The sequence below is a fragment of the Schistocerca cancellata genome, chromosome 4, assembly GCF_023864275.1.
Source record: "Schistocerca cancellata isolate TAMUIC-IGC-003103 chromosome 4, iqSchCanc2.1, whole genome shotgun sequence".
Taxonomy (NCBI): Eukaryota; Metazoa; Arthropoda; class Insecta; order Orthoptera; family Acrididae; genus Schistocerca; species Schistocerca cancellata.
Window position 1 is genome coordinate 476,168,532 of NC_064629.1, and position 20,538 is coordinate 476,189,069.

The 20,538-nt window shown below is 44.8% G+C and overlaps 1 protein-coding gene and 1 non-coding gene across 2 annotated transcripts in view; both read right to left on the bottom strand.

Annotated features, from left to right (window-relative positions):
* The window catches only part of LOC126183833 (GTP-binding protein Di-Ras2), an 880,171-nt gene that overhangs the window by 380,724 nt on the left and 478,909 nt on the right, over positions 1 to 20,538 (bottom strand). The window contains exon 3 of the mRNA XM_049926091.1: positions 4,108 to 4,141. The gene's annotated coding sequence lies outside the window, so the exon portion shown is untranslated. The remainder of the gene's footprint in view (positions 1 to 4,107; positions 4,142 to 20,538) is intronic.
* On the bottom strand, positions 14,312 to 14,383 carry Trnat-agu (transfer RNA threonine (anticodon AGU)). The gene has a single exon. It is a non-coding gene; the product is annotated as a tRNA-Thr (tRNA).

Here is a 20,538-nt window from a genome sequence, read left to right on the forward strand (position 1 = left end):
GGAGGGCTGTAGCGTGTTAGATGGCGGTGTGTAACGTAACTATGTCGATGCGAGAGAAACAGCCAGGTGTAATCGAATTTCGGATCCGAAGAGATCGTCCACGCATAGGATAACAATGGGAGACTAAAAACGAGCGTTGGAACATCTGGAACAATCCGAATCCTTCGGTTCACTATCATCGATGATCATCCATACAGTCCCGTCTTGGCCACATCTGATTTTTATCTGCTTCCAAAACTTAAAGAATGCATTCGAGGACTTCAGTTTCATAGTGATGAAGCTGTGCAAACGGAGGAGAGTTTGTATTTTCGTCAACAAAGTCAAACATTATACAGTGACGGGACTAAAAGCTTGTCTCTCTTTGGGAGAAATGTGTTCGTTGCCAGGGTGACTATGTTGAGAAATAAATATGTAGACACGAAAAATAAAGATGTGTTATGTTAATAACGTTTACTTTATATAAAAAGTTTCGAGGGTTTTCACATTAAAATTCGGAGGCATTACTTTTCGGCACGACCTTGTAAAAAATAGTAGTAATATATTTTTATTAGGTTGATCACGACCATCACAGTTGTTCTGATTGATATTCCCTGGCCTGTAACGAGAATTCTGAGCCTTCTTCTCGTCCATTTTGCGGATGAACAGGCCTATAATTGTCTCACCAACCTCTACCGTTCATACGCCTCACCTCCCCTGTTTATTAGATCCTACTGGTTTCAAACTTAATTCATTGTACAACTTCTAGATGAAATTCAGAATTACGTCTGTCGGATTTGTTGGATTTTGCACCAAGTCCCAATCAAGATATTTTGTCAATGGTCATTTAAGTCACAAGATTTGGTACAAGTCATCCGCAACTGAGAGGCATGATATACTCATGTTCAGAAAAAAGCACCTTGAACGAAAAGAGATAGGACATTTATATTCACAGAACTTGTACATTATTATGTTCTGTGGAAATAATTAGCATTCCAGTCATCTCGGTTCAGCATGTGTCCTGTTGCCTAGTAGGCACAGGGTCCGCCATGGTTCCTGATAACTTGTTCTATGCGTGATGGCATCGATGAGTATAAGGCGTGAATGGCGTCCTGTGGTATTGCCATCTATACTGCATTCACCTGGCTATATAAGGTTCATCTGTGGTAATCGGCGTTGGTTCACAGCGCGGCAGCCAACGTTTCACGATATCCCACACATTTTCGATTGGCGACAAGTCGGGTGACCTGAAGGGCCAGGGAAAAAGTATGACATCCTGTGACACCAACAAGACACGTGTTCGTGCAGCAACACGTGATCGTGCATTGGCTTACTGAAAAATGGCGTCTGGGGTTTTGTGCAGAACGAGTATGGCTACGGGTCGCAGGATGTCATTCACGTAGGACACACTCGTCACAGGCCCTGGAAACGCACCACCTGTGATTTGTGGTTGTACCCAGAAACACACGCACCTTAAGACCTCGAGTTGACCCTATATGTCTCGTGGGAATGCAGTCACTGTGATGCCGCTCCACCTGCCTGCGGCGAACCTAAATGTGGCCATCATTTTCAAACAAATGGAACCTGGATTCATCCGAAAACACTATCTGATGCCATTAGTGTCCACAGTGACGTCATTCCATACACCATTGCCACCTAGCACATATCTGCACATTCGTCGAACATAGGGGGAGAAGTGGATGATGCGCACGTTAATCATGCTGTAATAAACGGCGACGGACTGTCACGCCTGATAGTGTACGGTGTATTACATTATTTCACTGTTACGCCAGAGCCGAGGAGGACGCAGATCTGTCCCGCAATGCCATTCGGATGTCGTGTCGACCTTCTAGGGTGATGGTCTGGGTGATGCCATCTGACCCATCTCGTCGTGTTCTATGGCCTTTCGTGAACAATTCTGTACACACCCACTGCACGGCCGAAACACCTGGTCCTACACGAGCAGCAATTTCCCTGACGGATGCATCACATTTTCTCATGCCAATACAGCGCTCCCTCTTTCCAACTCACTGATTTGATGGTACGGTTCGCGCATACGTCTGCGAGGTATCCTGCACGTCTGCTCAAGCCACACTGGTCCATTACCTTCGGTTTAGAGCAACAACGAGAACCGTGGGCACATTTTACCGGTGGATGGTGTTGCGCCGCGATATCTATGTTGACCTTGAACCCGCGACCGACATAGTTCAAATGCTAATCATTTCTGCAAAACATACTAATGTACACGTCCTGTGAATATTAACGTCCTATCTTGTCGTTCAGGATGTTGTTTTTTCTGTATATGAGTGTAATTAATTTAGAGAGATGTTGAGATAGAATACACATAACTTTAGTTCGATTTACAGAAGTAAGGTGAAGTGTAAATAATGCAAATTCAGCGTAAGAGAAAGAATAGGAAGACAAAACCCGCCAAGAGTGTATGTGAAACGAAGTCTCTCAACATCAGCCTCTGCTAACAAAGAGAGGAGAAGTAGTGACTTGGAGAATATGTAAACAAAAGGCAGAAACACTATGACCACAGACGATGTTTTATAAATAAAAGCGACACGCGTCTGGTATAAAATTCTCTTCAATTAAATTGCAGAAAGCTTAAGACGGAGAAACCAATAATTGATTTAGCAGCTACTGCGGAATATGCTCATGCAAACAAACGTATTGTAATCATTTACTTGTCTGAACATGCACATCACGTCTACCAATTTCTGTCCCGTTCGGGTAATTCCTTCGTGGGGCGTCTTTCCTCTGTCGTAGAGTGTATAAGTTTATGTGTTAGGCAATCTTTTCTGGAGATATCTGTCTGGAATATATCCTCGTGCAGAAGTAAAACGCGGACGATAAGCAGTCCAGACAAGCTGTTGTTGTAGAAGAATGCTTAAGATTAGATGAGTAGATAGCGTAACTGATGAGGAGGTACTGAAACAAGCTAGTGAAAATAGAAATGTCTTGCAGAAGTAGAATAAAAGAAGGCATCTGTTGATAGGACACATGAGGGATCAAGGAATTGTTAGTTTTCTTTTGGAGAGAATGTTGGTGTAAAAATTGTAGTGGGAGGCCAAGGCATAAATACAGTTGCCAGGTTCAAATCGACGTATGTCGCAGTAGTTATTCTGAGATGAAGAGCTTATACAGAATCGAGCAGTTACAGTGAACATAAACATTAACCAGACGGGGATTCCCCGCCAATTTAGCTGTAATCTCTTGTATATGGTTTCTTCCATATAATGTGATTTTCGAGAAGTCTTTCATTGTCGCATGTTACACCATCATGTACCTGGAGTTAGCTTTCGACGCTGCGAATCTCCAGAGTCAGGGTGCACACAAACATGCTTGTCTCTCTGCCATGTAATTTGTGGCGTCCTGAGGACTCATCTGGGACGACGAAGATCTTACCTAATGGCTCACAGATATATGGATTTTTTTATCAGTGTTGTGGTTTTTCTCGTTCGCCACAGACATAGCAACTTCTCTGCAGCACTCTGATCCAGTTACGCACAGTAACTGAACTAGTTAAACGACTGCAATCGTCTCCCCTGCATTTGCTCTCGAAGCGTCAGTATCACTCGGATGAAAGTGCTCTCAGTAGACAACCATACCGATCCAGAAGATCAGTGCCTACAGGTCTCCGTTGACAGAGTTTCGCACGTGTCTGATCTTCTTGATCAAGTTGCATTGATATACGCTAAAATCCAGTGTTTTACTCATATGATGCACAAATATTTCTCTTTAGGACATAGATATGACTACGTAAGTAATGTTCAGTACCGTGTTACAGCATCAGACTAGACGACAGCAACACTATTTTTACCCCATGGTTACTATACCTTATTCAGATGTTAAATTTCTAGAATTTTAAATAATCATAAATGGATGTTTAAAGTACATCTAAAATGTGACTCACCTAATAACTTGATGTCACTTATTAAGTCAGTCGTTACACAACGTACCACGGTTTCCATTCATGCGAATATTACTTCCTTGGAAATACAAGACTTTGAAGATCATTCAAAACCAGATGTCAAAAATAATTTTTGTAGTTTCTGAATAGACGCCACGCTTAAAATGGATCATGGCTTCAGAAGAAACATTAAAGCTATCGTCTGTGGTACTCACAAAAGTTGTCTCTTCTACGCAGATGTGGATGGATCTGAAACAAAGGAAAAGAAAAAAAATAAGATACCGCATCTTCTGTTTCACTGCATTTGTCAATGTAGAAAGTCTTTATGACTTCTGATTTAAATCTTATGAATTAAGAGAAACAGTATCAACGTTGTGAATTACTTCACTAATATTTTTCATAAAAAACATTCTTGTTTCTACTAAAAATTGATTTTGTTACCTTTTTGGCATACGACATTGGTGAAGTTTTAATCAAATACTCATAAAAGTATTTGACCAGAATTTCTGTTTAGAACCAGAGCAACAAAATCCAGTTCTACGGTGGGTAAACTTTTAGTAGTACGCTAAAGGAAATAAAACAGGTTTCATACAATATTGATATGAAAACCTTCCAAAACGTGGCGATGAAAACCGAACTAGTCTCCTAGTATTACGATAATGAACAATTCTGCAGTCATGGAGCATAATTTAAGTGGCGGAAATCATGTCATTCGCTTCAATGACCACCATATTTTGGATGAAACGAACACTTACTGTACTCATTTATTTACAGAGGTAAGCAATGATCATGTTAAGAAGCCAGCCGATAGCAAGAAGATTCATCAATTTAAGGTTGTGGGTACCACTACTACGGGAAACCTCAAATGCACCAAATAATCGAAATACGAACACGACAAGTGTTGACAATTAAAGCAGTGCATCAGTTCCAAATCTGTCCGCAGAGAATGAGTACTTGGTAATGGTTGATTGTCCTTTCACAAAGTAGCCATTAGTGCTGAAAAATCTACAGGCGGTCTAAGGTATTCCATATACATCAGTGTTAAGTAAATGTAAACGTTTTTTGTAGATAACAATTCATTCTAAGACAGCGAAAACCCAAAGAATTTGACCTGTTTAGTTTATTGAACCATTACATTCTTCACAACACGCAACCCGAGTGATTCAGAACTCAGATGATGTACAGAACGCGATATTTCAGTAAATGATTAAGATACAGAAATGTGGCGCCCACGTTGGTCCAGCAGACCCTTGGTCGGTGTCCAAAAATATTATTACGGCAGTTTCGTTTAGTAAATAGTTTTCTAAAAACATGTACACGTGAAAGCAACGTTAGCAATTTCTGTTCAAAAAATGTTCAAATGTGTGTGAAATCTTATGGGGAGATAACTGCTAAGGTCATCAGTCCCTAAGCTTACACACTACTTAACCTAAATTATCCTAAGGACAAACACACACACCCATGCCCGAAGGAGGACTCGAACCTCCGCCGGGACCAGCTGCACAGTCCATGACTGCAGCGTCTGAGACCGTTCGGCAAATCCCGCAAGGCGCAAATTCTGTCAGCGAGTGAGTTAGAAGATGGCAGAATCATCCTTCTCTGAGACATATATTTGTCATATTGCAACACATCGGTTTTTCCGGTCATTCTGCTACGTTGGAGATGTGTATGTTGAAACAGTAGAAACCAGTTCGAAGGGAGTAAAGCCCATACGATATTGGACACATTGTTGTTCTGGTGCTGGAGCATACAACACGTGTTGACCTGTTTACACAGAAATTTTGGCATATTCCATGGACTGGGCGGGTGGTAGGAGGGCCACTGAGCGGTCTTCAGTTTTCGACAAACCAGAGGCCTCAGGTTGTGGGTATATGAATTCTATTCCTGCAGTACGGAGTTAATAAAATATAGTATTTTTGAACATGCTCGCAAGAATCTGTCGTACATGTGGAAGGCCATATATATTACTTCAGCACCACAATTATACGAGGGTTGTAACTTTAATAGTGGCAACTATGTACTTACAGCTCGTACGAAATAGATACGTGTTTCAAAGTTTTACTAACCTTCAGAGTAGTCACCAGCATTGGGTATAACCTGTTGCCAGCGATGTGGAAATCGTAGGATACTCTTAGCAGTGCCAGTTGTGTTGACAGTTCGAGCGGCTCGGTCTTTTACCCGACGAATTTGTAGCAGTTCTGAAGCGAATGCCGTGAAGTGTTTCCTTCACTTTAGAAATCGAGTTGAACTTACCAGAGCTTAAGTCAGGGGAGTGCAGTAGGTGGTATAGCACTTAGCAGGCCAATCAGTCAAAAACATCAGCAACAGCTTGCACTGTACGTGCTTGAGCATTGTCGTGCAAAATGATGGTCAAGTTCTGCAGAAAGTGTCATCACTTCCGTATCTATGCTGTTCATTTTGGGAACACAACCTACGATCAGCTCAGAGACAGAAGTGATGACACTTTCTGGAGGACCTGACCATCATTTTGCAGGACAATGTTCAAGCACGTACAGTGCAAGCTGTTGCTGATGTTTTTGACTGATGGGCCTGCTAAGTGCTATACCACCTACTGCACTCCCCTGACTTAAGCTCTGGTAAGTTCAACTCGATTTCTAAAGTGAAGGAAACACTTCACGGCATTCGCTTCAGAACTGCTACAAATTCGTCGGGTAATATACCGAGCCGCTCGAACTGTCAACACAACTGGCACTGCTAAGAGTATCCTATGACTTCCATATTGCTGGCAACGGGTTATACACAATGCTGGTGACTAGTTTGAAGGTCAGTAACACTTTGAAACACGCATCTATTTTGTACGAGCTGTAAATAAATAGTTGCCACTATTAAAGTTACAACCCTCGTACAAGATGAAGCAGTTAAAAGTAGCCCGCCTCCCCTTTGAATAAGAATGCAGTATTTCGACTTCTGAAATAGAGTAAACCGCTACAACAGTGGACAGTTTTATGCAATAATCGATTGTCAGAATTCTTCTGTCAGCATTTCCAGTTGTGTCATCAGCGAAGTTAGACATTTCTGTTTGCCGGCGAGAGTGGCCGAGCGGTTCTAGGCGCTACAGTCTGGAACCGCGCGACCGCTGTGGTCGCAGGTTCGAATCCTGCCTCGGGCATGGATGTGTGTGATGTCCTTAGGTTAGTTATGTTTCAGTTGTTCTAAGTTCTAGGGGACTGATGACCTCAGAAGTTAAGTCCCATAGTGCTTAGAGCCATTTTTTGAACATTTCTGTTTGTGATTACAAAGTGACTTTCTCGATAGATGAAAGAATTTAAATTGTGGAAGCGTATGTGAAAACAGATTCGACTAAGGGAACGAAAGAAAATTTCGGGGTCAAGTATACGGACAGAGGACTGCCAGAAAAGAGAGCAATACAGAGTCTGTGCAAAAATTGGCCCCCTACGGATGCAAAATGTAAAATGACAAAGAATTTCTTCATTTCGCATAACAGAAGTTATTGCGACATTCACCGAAGAATTATTCAGAGCAGAAAGAAGGATACACCCAAACTGGCCCAAAAGGTGCAAGTAAGTAAGAGGAGTTGCCAGCGGATATTGAAAACTATTAATTTGAAGCCATATTGCGTGACTGTTGTGCAGCAGTTATGGGCAGATGATAGTCAGAAACGTGTAGATTACTGCATCTGGCTGTTGAATAGCACCAACGATAGTTTGTTAGACCGTTTCCATTTCATCAAGAGTGATGAAGCGTTGTTTCATCCTCCCGGTCATATGAATTTGCAGAACACGAGGTACAGGGCAATGAAGAACCCTAACAGCGTGTTCAACAGCTCCATGATGAAAAAAATCTGTGTTTAGTGCGGTGTTACGGGCATAATCAGACCAATATTTTTTGACACTGCCGGCCGCGGTGGTCTAGTGGTTCTAGGCGCGCAGTCCGGAACCGCGGGGCTGCTACGGTCGCAGGTTCGAATCCTGCCTCGGGCATGGATGTGTGTGATGTCCTTAGGTTAGTTAGGTTTAAGTAGTTCTAAGTTCTAGGGGACTGATGACCACAGCAGTTAAGTTCCATAGTGCTCAGAGCCATTTGAATCATTTTTTTTTTTTTTTGACACTACCCTCAACTCGGTTGCACATATGGAAATTTTTTATCCACTTTGTTCTAAACTCACTGAACGTGAAAGATAATACTGCTTCTTCCTGAAAAATAGGGCAACGTGCTACACGTCCAAGGTAGCCCTGGAACGACTCCATGATGTCCTTACTGAGGGACGAACTGTTGACAAAAATTTATGGCCACCACGTTCGCCTGATCTAACCACATGTGACTTTTCCTGTGAGGTCACTTAGAGAGCAAGGTCTACGAAATAAATCCACACAATAAATAGGAACTGAAAGACAACATTAGCCGTGAAATTGCCGCCATCGATGTCCGGACTCTACGCCACGTGTATCTGAATATGCTTACACGTGCACAGCTGTGCTTTGATGTTGCAGGGGGTCATTTTCAGCATGTTCTATAAATGTATTATTCACTATCTTTTTCATTGTAAATGAATGGTAAGTCCATCTAAGCCCTTCGTTTCTGTAATTTCATTGCATTTCCTTTATACTTACACGGGCTACTTCTATCTGCGCCAACCTGTAGCACACACACCAAGTAGGATGAATTGGGGCGACACTGGATACAAAATATAGGCACTTCTGCCATGTACTGAGTGGATTCTGAGCACCACTTGCTGCATCGTGGAGGTGTTTCCATCGAATCACAGCTATCGCCTGTGATCTACAACGCTTGCTACTGCTCTCACTTAGGACAACGTATGACTGTTTACAGTTGTGTGTGCTTCCGTAGAGAATGTTGCTTCGAACGGTGTATTACACGTAGCGTCTTTCTTGAAAGGCACTTTGTGTAAACCATTCCTGTAGCGAAAACTTTATTACACATTTCAGCTAGGAGGAGCTGTTTACGTTACTTGCATTTGTTAATTGTTAATAACGCGATTACCCGTAGCAAATCTAAATCATAAAAACTAATTAAACTAATGCACTTTGAAACGAACTAGTTATACGCCTTAGCGGTACTATTGAGATTTTCTTAGCACACACCGCTCACAGTTGGCATGAGGAAAATTTACTCCACACACTCAGTATTGGTAAGTTGGTCAGAATATTTAACAACCGCAGTATACAAGCACTTTCTCGGAGCACGTAAATTCGCTCGAATCCTAGACACCCAGTCACCGTTCTCAAATATACTGAGATATTCGTAACACGTAATCCAAGACCAGATTCATACTCGAAACAAAATCAGTCACACAGCAGAATAAGTAGTATATCCCTATATCAAAAGTCCTAGCCTGGCAGCAGTGTTCACACTCTCAGCATTCCTGACTGATAACGTAGTAAAATAAGTGCACTACTCGAAAGGAAATACGGTAAACCACTAGGAAGTCATAGTTTACATGGAGATTTAATTCCATTCGTTAGCAAGTAACCAGTTTCCGCTTAAAACTCATCAGAGTCTTCTCTCACTTCCTGACCGCACATTTCTCTCCCAATCTAGAGATTTCAAGGCTAAAATAAATGCTCCTCTCTTTCAACCGCCGCGACAGGGCTAGTATTACGCAACACGATCAATACACGCGAATACGTCTTTCAATAAATCGCGACTGCCGATTTTGCCAGTTTTTTTTTAAAGAGTTTTAAGACTGAAACTGATTGTGGTCACAATCATTTTTCAACAAAAATATATCAACCAACGCAATTATTTCGTACCAAAGGCTGCACGTGTAGCGTGAGAATATATGCTATAAAAGCTATGCCGATTCGTTTTCAAGACTGCAAGTTTCGATAGCAGCGATTCTACTCTACATAGCACCTGAAATCAATAAGAAATAAAACGATTGTGTAAGTATTCCTCGTTAATGTTTTTAAAGTACATTATATTCGCTTTTATTACTTCATCAGTTACTCAGTTGAGATCACGGCTGAACTGATGGGACTGACCCCTTAATAAATTATTTAATACCTTCCTTTGAAGTGTTTAAACGAAAACACGTACCATCTTCCCAACAAACAATAATATTTAAAAATAATAATACGCCAATTCTATTACTGGGAATTTTTATAGAGGTTAGCTAGGAACATTGACAGGGGCACTTTCGGTAACGTGCATTAGCACATTTCATCACAGACGGTACAGTTAGCAGCTCTGCGTCCCGTTCCTCTCAGGCCATTTAGTACCGACCGGCCGCCGTGCTATCCTCTTCCAATGGCGTCATTAGAATGCCGTATGGTGTATCATGGGGTCCGCACACCGTTTTCCCTGCCGTTGTCAGCTTCACCGACTTAAGAATCGCTACTTCTCACTCAATTAGGCATCACGAAGCCTCGTTCCACCACGTTCCAGTCTTTCTACTAAGGAAGTATCCCTGGTAGTACTGTGAATTAAATCCAGATAAACCGCAGAACAGTCATACGTTCTGATCACTTAGCTACGTAGCGTGAGGACGGTGCGCGTAGTGCGTTTTTGTCGAGCGCCCCAGCGTTTTTCACGCACCGTGCCTGGCATGTCAGACGGCGGAAGCTGTGTGCATTTCTGTAGCCCAGGCGATCTGCTTCAGTCATCTAATACCAATTACTCTGTTTCTCATCGCCCATGCTGACAACCAAATTCCAGAGCGACCTTACAGCTTATGTTGAAGTTGTTCTCACATCAGGCAAACCAGCAAATCTTGTTGCAGTAAGATATCTACGAGGGCGCATTGAAAAGTGATACCTCCGATTTTCGATGTGAAAAATCTTAAAGTTTTTAAAACAAAATCACGTTATTAGCACTGTACATATTTATGCATCACGTCTACTTATTTGCAGCCCCCTACCACGAGAGAGCGCCGAATTTTAGCGTGTAACATGGCGGTGTGTAACGTAACTGTGTCAGTGCGTGAAAGACAGCGTGCTGTAATCGAGTTGCGAATTCGAAGAGTTAGTCCACACATAGAGCACCCTCCCTTTCAGCGTGACAATGCCAGACCAAACACGAGCGCCGGAAGATCTGGAACAATTCGACACCTTAAGTTCACTTTCATCGATAATCATTCATATAGTCCCGACTTGGTCCTCTCTGATTTTCATATATTTCCAGAACTTAAATGACGCTTTCGAGGACTTTACTTTGATAGTGATGAAGCGGTGCAAGCAGAGGTGATGTTGTGGCTCTGTCAACAAAGTTGGGCATTCTGCAGTGATGGTATCAACAAAGTGGTCTCATGTTGGGAGAAATGTCTTCGTTGACAGGATGACTCTGTTGAGAAATAAATATGTAGACATGAAGAAGAAAGTCGAATTATTTTCTAAAAAGTGTCATTGGTCTTCAGTAACATTCCTTATTTCCATGCCTAAAACACAATCATATGCCAAAAGAGGTTCGCTTCAAAAGAATTCCAGAGTGACGATTAGTTTTCCAATACTTCTCCCAGAATCTGCAAACTCTCTCTCTCGTTCGATTGTAATGTTGACAATGCTTGGATCAGAACCCTGCCTTGTCCTCTATGCTTTACTGTTGACCTTGCTGACCAAAAACATATGGATTGCTTCTACAGATACAGTAGCACTCAGCCAGGATAGCCTATGGCCACTTTAATGTCAGGCGAAATGTATTCTTTCCTTGTCTCCTGCTTCCACTTGTAGTGATTTATCACAGGCCTGTCATAAAATCGGTGAATACCTTATAGTGCCCTTTCAATAGGAAAAAGAACAGGGTGCCCGATTTTGACTTCCATAAATGGTGTTAAGAGGAAAGTAAATCGAGAAATCAGAAAAGTGAAGATTATTTACACTGATATAGAAAAAGAAATTATATGAATGCGTAGTGTCTGCTCTTTCGGACATGTCCGAAAGAACAGACAAAGGCTGGTTCAAATGGCTCTGAGCACTATGGGACTTAACATCTGAGGTCATCAGTCCCCTATAACTTAGAACTACTTAAACCTAACTAACTTAAGGACATCACACACATCCATGCCCGAGGCAGGATTCGAACCTGCGACCGTAGCAGTCCCGTGGTTCCGGACTGAGCGCCTAGAACCGCTAGACCACCGCGGCCGGCAAAGAACAGACACCACGAGGAATCCGCAGATGTGATACATATTATGTAAACTGAAGGTGGAGGGGGCAGAAAGGAAATAAAAGGGAAGGAACTGGTGATATCAGCTCCATCGGGACTTTATGCGGTATCAGCGGTGATGAGTGAAAACATGTGCCAGACCGGGCCTCGAAGTCGGGATCATCCACTTAATAGCGTTAACCATTGCGCCGCCTGGACACAGAGGTGACGCTGGATGGAGTGTGAGTCGGCCGAGGAGCGTCGCGAAACAGTCCGCGCATTTGCGATCAGCACTGTGTCCGGGTGGTGCAGTGGTTAACGCAACTGCCTAGTAAGCGGGAGATCCAGGTTTCGAGCCCTTGTCTGGCTCTCATTTCCACTCATCGCCGCTGATTACTCATAAAGTCCCGATGCTGTTCATATCTTTCTGTTCCTTCCTTTTCTCCCTCCTCCACCTTCAATTTACACCACAGACAGAAACGCATATAAGAAGAGGCGAGCTACTCTAATTCCATATACACTCCTGGAAATTGAAATAAGAACACCGTGAATTCATTGTCCCAGGAAGGGGAAACTTTATTGACACATTCCTGGGGTCAGATACATCACATGATCACACTGACAGAACCACAGGCACATAGACACAGGCAACAGAGCATGCACAATGTCGGCACTAGTACAGTGTATATCCACCTTTCGCAGCAATGCAGGCTGCTATTCTCCCATGGAGACGATCGTAGAGATGCTGGATGTAGTCCTGTGGAACGGCTTGCCATGCCATTTCCACCTGGCGCCTCAGTTGGACCAGCGTTCGTGCTGGACGTGCAGACCGCGTGAGACGACGCTTCATCCAGTCCCAAACATGCTCAATGGGGGACAGATCCGGAGATCTTGCTGGCCAGGGTAGTTGACTTACACCTTCTAGAGCACGTTGGGTGGCACGGGATACATGCGGACGTGCATTGTCCTGTTGGAACAGCAAGTTCCCTTGCCAGTCTAGGAATGGTAGAACGATGGGTTCGATGACGGTTTGGATGTACCGTGCACTATTCAGTGTCCCCTCGACGATCACCAGTGGTGTACGGCCAGTGTAGGAGATCGCTCCCCACACCATGATGCCGGGTGTTGGCCCTGTGTGCCTCGGTCGTATGCAGTCCTGATTGTGGCGCTCACCTGCACGGCGCCAAACACGCATACGACCATCATTGGCACCAAGGCAGAAGCGACTCTCATCGCTGAAGACGACACGTCTCCATTCGTCCCTCCATTCACGCCTGTCGCGACACCACTGGAGGCGGGCTGCACGATGTTGGGGCGTGAGCGGAAGACGGCCTAACGGTGTGCGGGACCGTAGCCCAGCTTCATGGAGACGGTTGCGAATGGTCCTCGCCGATACCCCAGGAGCAACAGTGTCCCTAATTTGCTGGGAAGTGGCGGTGCGGTCCCCTACGGCACTGCGTAGGAGCCTACGGTCTTGGCGTGCATCCGTGCGTCGCTGCGGTCCGGTCCCAGGTCGACGGGCACGTGCACCTTCCGCTGACCACTGGCGACAACATCGATGTACTGTGGAGACCTCACGCCCCACGTGTTGAGCAATTCGGCGGTACGTCCACCCGGCCTCCCGCATGCCCACTATACGCCCTCGCTCAAAGTCCGTCAACTGCACATACGGTTCACGTCCACGCTGTCGCGGCATGCTACAAGTGTCAAAGACTGCGATGGAGCTCCGTATGCCACGGCAAACTGGCTGACACTGACGGCGGCGGTGCACAAATGCTGCGCAGCTAGCGCCATTCGACGGCCAACACCGCGGTTCCTGGTGTGTCCGCTGTGCCGTGCGTGTGATCATTGCTTGTACAGCCCTCTCGCAGTGTCCGGAGTAAGTATGGAGGGTCTGACACACCGGTGTCAATGTGTTCTTTTTTTCATTTCCTGGAGTGTATGTGCAATTACAAATATTCCACAGAAGAATCATATCACACAGAGAGTTAATTCCTTCTGAAATTCTTATCATGTTGACTGCTTGCTAAATGGTGAATATGTATTTAAAGTTTCTTAGTTTAAAAAAAATACTTACTCAGTGTCTCAACTTCAGCGATAACCATACTGAAAATTTCGTCGAAGACAAGGGAATTTAGTCGTAAAAATTAAGCACTAAACCCTAAAACTTACTATCACAAAGCTACTGTCTTAATTACTGCTGTACTGCAGAGTCTCAAATACGGGGGACGTGCAATAAGTAATGCAACACTTTTTTTCTGTGTAGACTGAAGGAGGATCACTGCTGTCAGCTGCAGCGGGACTTTAAGCAGAATCAGTGGCGACGAGCGAAAACGTGAACGGGACCGGGATTCGAACCCAGGTTTCCTGCTCACTAGGCAGGTGCGGTAACCACTGCGCCATCCGGCTTACAGCGTTATCGCACCTGCACGGATTATCTCGGCACACCACACGGCCGATCCACAGTCCCACAGAGCGCTACCTATCCGCAGTCCCTGTCCATTATACTGAAGTTCGCTAATCGGAGATTTCCATAGGAGATCGGACGTGTTTGTGCATCCGGGCTGAAGAAGGTGGATCCATTGCCCAGTTAGGCTTATCAATTACGTGAATGCGTGGTTTCTGTTCTGTCGGACATGTCTGAAAGAACAGGCCCCACGCATTCATATAACATTATTATCTGAAAGCAGGTTGATTTTGTTCAGGATTCCAATATACCATATTATTTCCCACTCTTTTCACTTCAAAACACTTCAGTGGGATGGCCTTACAACACCTTACCAGGAGACCCTGTAGCCCGCACGGTACCACTCTGCTGGTTGACATCGGAGCCAGCGTCTTGCTGCATCTATAACCTTCCCATCAGCCACGTACTGCTGTCGGCGAAGTGCATCCTTCAATGGGCCAAACAGATGGAAGTCGGAATATATGACGTAGGGTGGATGAGGAAGAACAGGTCAATGAAGTTCTGTGAACTACTCTCGTGTGCGCAGCCTTGTGTAAGGCGTTGTTTTGTCAAGGCGAAGGAGAAGTTATTTTGCATTTTTGTGGCAACGAATAATGGAGTCCACACGTTCCAAGACTGCAGGTGTCGCAGCTGCGTGCGCCCGGCCGGCACGCGGAAAATCGGGTAGGTTTGCGCGACCTTGTTGCGATGATGCTCACCAGCTTTTGTTCACTGCTAGGTCTCCATAGACATTCTGCAAGCGCCTGTGAATATCAACGATGCTCTGGTTTTCCGCCAAAGAAACTCAATGACAGCTCTCTGCTTGGAACGCACCTCCATTATTACAGACACTATTTTGAAGGATATGTAATGGCGCCGCCGCCCATGGGAACTTCATGAAACTATAGCGGCTGAAGTTTGAATATTCCTGTTGCATCACTTGTTGAACGACTCTCGTACGCAAGTTTCTATCTATCGCTTGCGTCTTGTCCCGCGTTTACGCAGGGTCGGCCATGGTTAATCGGATTTGGCATGTTAATTTTAAGGGTGGCCGGATGCCCTTCCCGCCGCCACCCTGTACCCCCCTGGACGGAATTAGTGTACCCCAACTGTCTGTATCAAGTGGAATCCAGGAAATAGTGTGAATGTCTTCAGATGTCTGCGAGCTGTGCAACTGAGGTGGAACGTAGGGACCAGCCCGGTATTCACCTAGCGGGATGTGCAAAACCGCCTAAAAACCACATCCAGGCTGGCCGGCACACCGGCTCTCGTCGTCAATCCGCCGGGCGGATTCGATCCGCGCTGGCGCGCCTACACGAGTCCAGGAAGCAGCGCGTTAGCGCTCTCGGCTACCCTGGCGGGTGTCTCTCGTACGTAAGTGGCACGAAGAATTCGTCTCTGCTATGAAATTTATAAAGATCTGTCAAGTTGTCACAATATAACACAATTAACAATGGCCGTATGGTAACACTGAACCTGGATCTACAACTATACTCACTAAGCTACCTGATGATGTGTCGCGGATTGTACTTTGTGGCCACTGTCACATCTCCCTTTACCATTCCAGTCGCGAATGCTCTACTGGAAGATCGACTGGTGCTAAGCCTCTGTGTTATCTTGGATCTCTCAAATTTTACCTTCATGGTCTTCTCGAGAGATATATGTATGTGAATGCCATATATTAGTTGACTTAGTTATGAACGTATAATTTCAGCAGCAAATACACCATGACGCAGAAAGTCTCCCCTGCTATTCCCTCTGCTGGAGTTGACTTACTATCTCAGGGACACTTTTGCGCTGACTAAATGAACCTGTAACGAAACTCGCTGCTGTTCCTTAGATCTTCTACATTTCCTCAGTCAGCCCTATCTTGTGCTTGTCCCAAACTTATGAGCACTATTGGTATTGGTAGAACGAGACTTTTTTATGCTGCCTTCTTTGGACATAGTCTACACTTCCTGAGCGTTCATCCAGTGCCTTACTTGGGATTAGTTTTACGTAGTTTTTCAACTTTCAATGGCTCCGTTCACATACTCATAGAAACTTAATGAAAGTGACGATATGCAGTGATTCTTCTGCATTCGTTTGATGGTACAATAATGGGTCTCTCTACCTACTTGCAATTCTGTAGCCACATTACACCAGGTAGAACTGACACACAGCCATTGAGCTACACAACGGTTTCTGCTTGAGTTCGGAGGTGGGTGCCGATTTATCCTTTGCGAATGTATGTTGAGTGGTCACCATGATATTTCCCTAGAATTACAAAAATGGTTCAAATGGCTCTGAGCGCTATGAGACTTAACTTTTGAGGTCATCAGTCCCCTAGAACTTAGAAATACACAAACCTAACTAACCTAAGGACATCACATACACTCCTGGAAATGGAAAAAAGAACACATTGACACATTGACACCGGTGTGTCAGACCCACCATACTTGCTCTGGACACTGCGAGAGAGCTGTACAAGCAATGATCACACGCACGGCACAGCGGACACACCAGGAACCGCGGTGTTGGCCGTCGAATGGCGCTAGCTGCGCAGCATTTGTGCACCGCCGCCGACAGTGTCAGCCAGTTTGCCGTGGCATACGGAGCTCCATCGCAGTCTTTGACACTGGTAGCATGCCGCGACAGCGTGGACGTGAACCGTATGTGCAGTTGACGGACTTTGAGCGAGGGCGTATAGTGGGCATGCGGGAGGCCGGGTGGACGTACCGCCGAATTGCTCAACACGTGGGGCGTGAGGTCTCCACAGTACATCGATGTTGTCGCCAGTGGTCAGCGGAAGGTGCACGTGCCCGTCGACCTGGGACCGGACCGCAGCGACGCACGGATGCACGCCAAGACCGTAGGATCCTATGCAGTGCCGTAGGGGACCGCACCGCCACTTCCCAGCAAATTAAGGACACTGTTGCTCCTGGGGTATCGGCGAGGACCATTCGCAACCGTCTCCATGAAGCTGGGCTACGGTCCCGCACACCGTTAGGCCGTCTTCCGCTCACGCCCCAACATCGTGCAGCCCGCCTCCAGTGGTGTCGCGACAGGCGTGAATGGAGGGACGAATGGAGACGTGTCGTCTTCAGCGATGAGAGTCGCTTCTGCCTTGGTGCCAATGATGGTCGTATGCGTGTTTGGCGCCGTGCAGGTGAGCGCCACAATCAGGACTGCATACGACCGAGGCACACAGGGCCAACACCCGGCATCATGGTGTGGGGAGCGATCTCCTACACTGGCCGTACACCACTGGTGATCGTCGAGGGGACACTGAATAGTGCACGGTACATCCAAACCGTCATCGAACCCATCGTTCTACTATTCCTAGACCGGCAAGGGAACTTGCTGTTCCAACAGGACAATGCACGTCCGCATGTATCCCGTGCCACCCAACGTGCTCTAGAAGGTGTAAGTCAACTACCCTGGCCAGCAAGATCTCCGGATCTGTCCCCCATTGAGCATGTTTGGGACTGGATGAAGCGTCGTCTCACGCGGTCTGCACGTCCAGCACGAACGCTGGTCCAACTGAGGCGCCAGGTGGAAATGGCATGGCAAGCCGTTCCACAGGACTACATCCAGCATCTCTACGATCGTCTCCATGGGAGAATAGCAGCCTGCATTGCTGCGAAAGGTGGATATACACTGTACTAGTGCCGACATTGTGCATGCTCTGTTGCCTGTGTCTATGTGCCTGTAGTTCTGTCAGTGTGATCATGTGATGTATCTGACCCCAGGAATGTGTCAATAAAGTTTCCCCTTCCTGGGACAATGAATTCACGGTGTTCTTATTTCAATTTCCAGGAGTGTACATCCATGCCCGAGGCAGGATTCGAACCTGCGACCGTAGTGGTCGCGCTGTTCCAGACTGTAGCGCCTAGGGCCGCTCGGCCACTTCGGCCGGCGCTCTGAGCACTGCTGGCATGCCTTTATAAGGCGTTCTAGCTGTATGTCCCTGACTATAGCCTGCCAATAAATGTTCCGCCATGCTATAGTTTTAGTTCTGGATGTACACCTAGGTCACTAAACAGTTATGTAGATACTTTATTCTAGAGCACGGAAAGAATCATCATGCGATAAGTGTAGCCACTGAGTCGTTCTAACTGGTAAGGAAGAACTAGGGACAAAAAGTGTAATTAGCAGTTTGTAGTCTATTAACTGAAGAAATTTCACCCTGTCCAAGTACATATTGAGCTTAATTACTGCATATGTAAACCGTAAAGCCTCCACTCCAACTACTCATCAGTTAACACTGGTGAAGCACAGTGTCTTTGAAATATACGCAGTGGAGTACTTTGTTCCATTTTGGTCTTTTTTGACAGGACTGCACCAAATCCATGTTTGGATGAACCTGTCGCGAGGACCAGTGGTTTCCCGGGGATTGTGACATCTCGTCTACTGCTTTCAAATGTAGCCCCATGGAAGGTAGTCAACATTTATTTATTAAATCCTTAGATATCAGTCCGATTACTGAAAGACTTGGCACTCTTTTGGGTTTCAGTTCAATATATCTGTTTGTAAAGCTTTAAACAACTTTTTCAGATTTTCCGTATGTTGTTGCTTTTTTTAACCTGTAACAATGACATCCAAATAAATGCATCACATGGAATGTAACTGATTAATTGTTGTAAAGATCTTTGAGAAGTCGACACAGCTCTAGCCATACCGAATGGTAAACGTAGATATTTGTATAATTGAAATGGAATGTTCTTCACTAAAAACTCTTGAAATTCTTGGTTTTAATGGCATCTGTAAGTAAACGTCAAATCTGTCTAACAATCTATATTTACCACGTTAAAACAAAAGAACAAATCTTCCAGGCTTATTATTGGGAAAGGGTCTGTAACATCCTGGGGATTCACTGCTTTATAGTTTCCATATGGTTCAGTGGAGACTACCAAAATCTTACCGTAACAGTCACTATTATAGTCTGCTCGTGTAAACTGTCGAACTCCTCTTTAACGCTTTCGCGCAAAACTTGCAGCAATGGGCAGGCCCGTGTGAAAATCAGCGTGGTCGATGGATGCATACAATGTTGTATTTCGTGCAACCTAGCGCAAAGGAGTAATTTCAGCAAAAGGGTCACACACATTTCCTATTTCGTGATAATGACTCTCTGAAGATAATGTGGTTACTAATTCTTGAATAGAAAACTCAAACGTTTGGATTGCTTCTAGGTATGATCACCATATGAAAAAGTTGTTGTGTTATTTGCTCTTAAGGGAGATGATCCTCAAAATATATACATATTCCAATTACTTAATGAGACAGAGGCACCTCTACAAACTTGTTACGTCATCTTGGACTGACGTATTGGTAATTATGTCAACAGCTTTTGTGGAGAAACAGTTATTCCATTTAATTGATTTATGATCTCATGTAGGTGCTGACTCTATTGTTCTTTGTCCATCTCTGTTCACTGAACACTTTTGATTAGACTGTCCTCCACATGGAAAACAAACTACGTCTTTAAAATTACACGGTATGCTTGGATATTTGACACAACACTGGGGGAACAACAGAATGTTATACGTTCCTTTGTGAAACAGCTGACGTTCAATAGAAACACTCGGGCTACTTTGTTTTTCTGCAATATTTTTGTTGCTGTTGTTTGCTTGCCACTCGTCACGCAAGTCCCGTGACTGGAGCTTCCTCGTAGCATGAGAAAACTTTTTCCAACTCAATTTAGCTGTGTTAGCAGGCCTGTTTACTTGTCCGGCGTGAAGTTATGTGTAACGTAGACAGTTTCTGTCACCTGGGAAATGTTCTTCCGCCGACTATGAAAATAAGAAATACAAAAATACGATCTGTTATCAACACGATATGCGATGTATTTGTATTGTGGTGGGGGTATTTTGAAAGACACTACGTATATGAACCCTTTCCAACAACATTGGTCGACCTACGACACTCCACAGCAAGATCAATGAATGTAGGTGTTCGCACAGGTATGGGATCACTTCGACTTTCGTCTGGATGTTTGTCAAGCGCCCATTGGAGGGCATGTTGAATATTTTTGAAAGGTAAATTTAAGCTCTGATCCTAAACATAATTGTAAAATGTACCCAAGGTTGTATGTGCATCCACGAATCTACCCGTCTAACTTCGGATGGTTCTTCTGTAA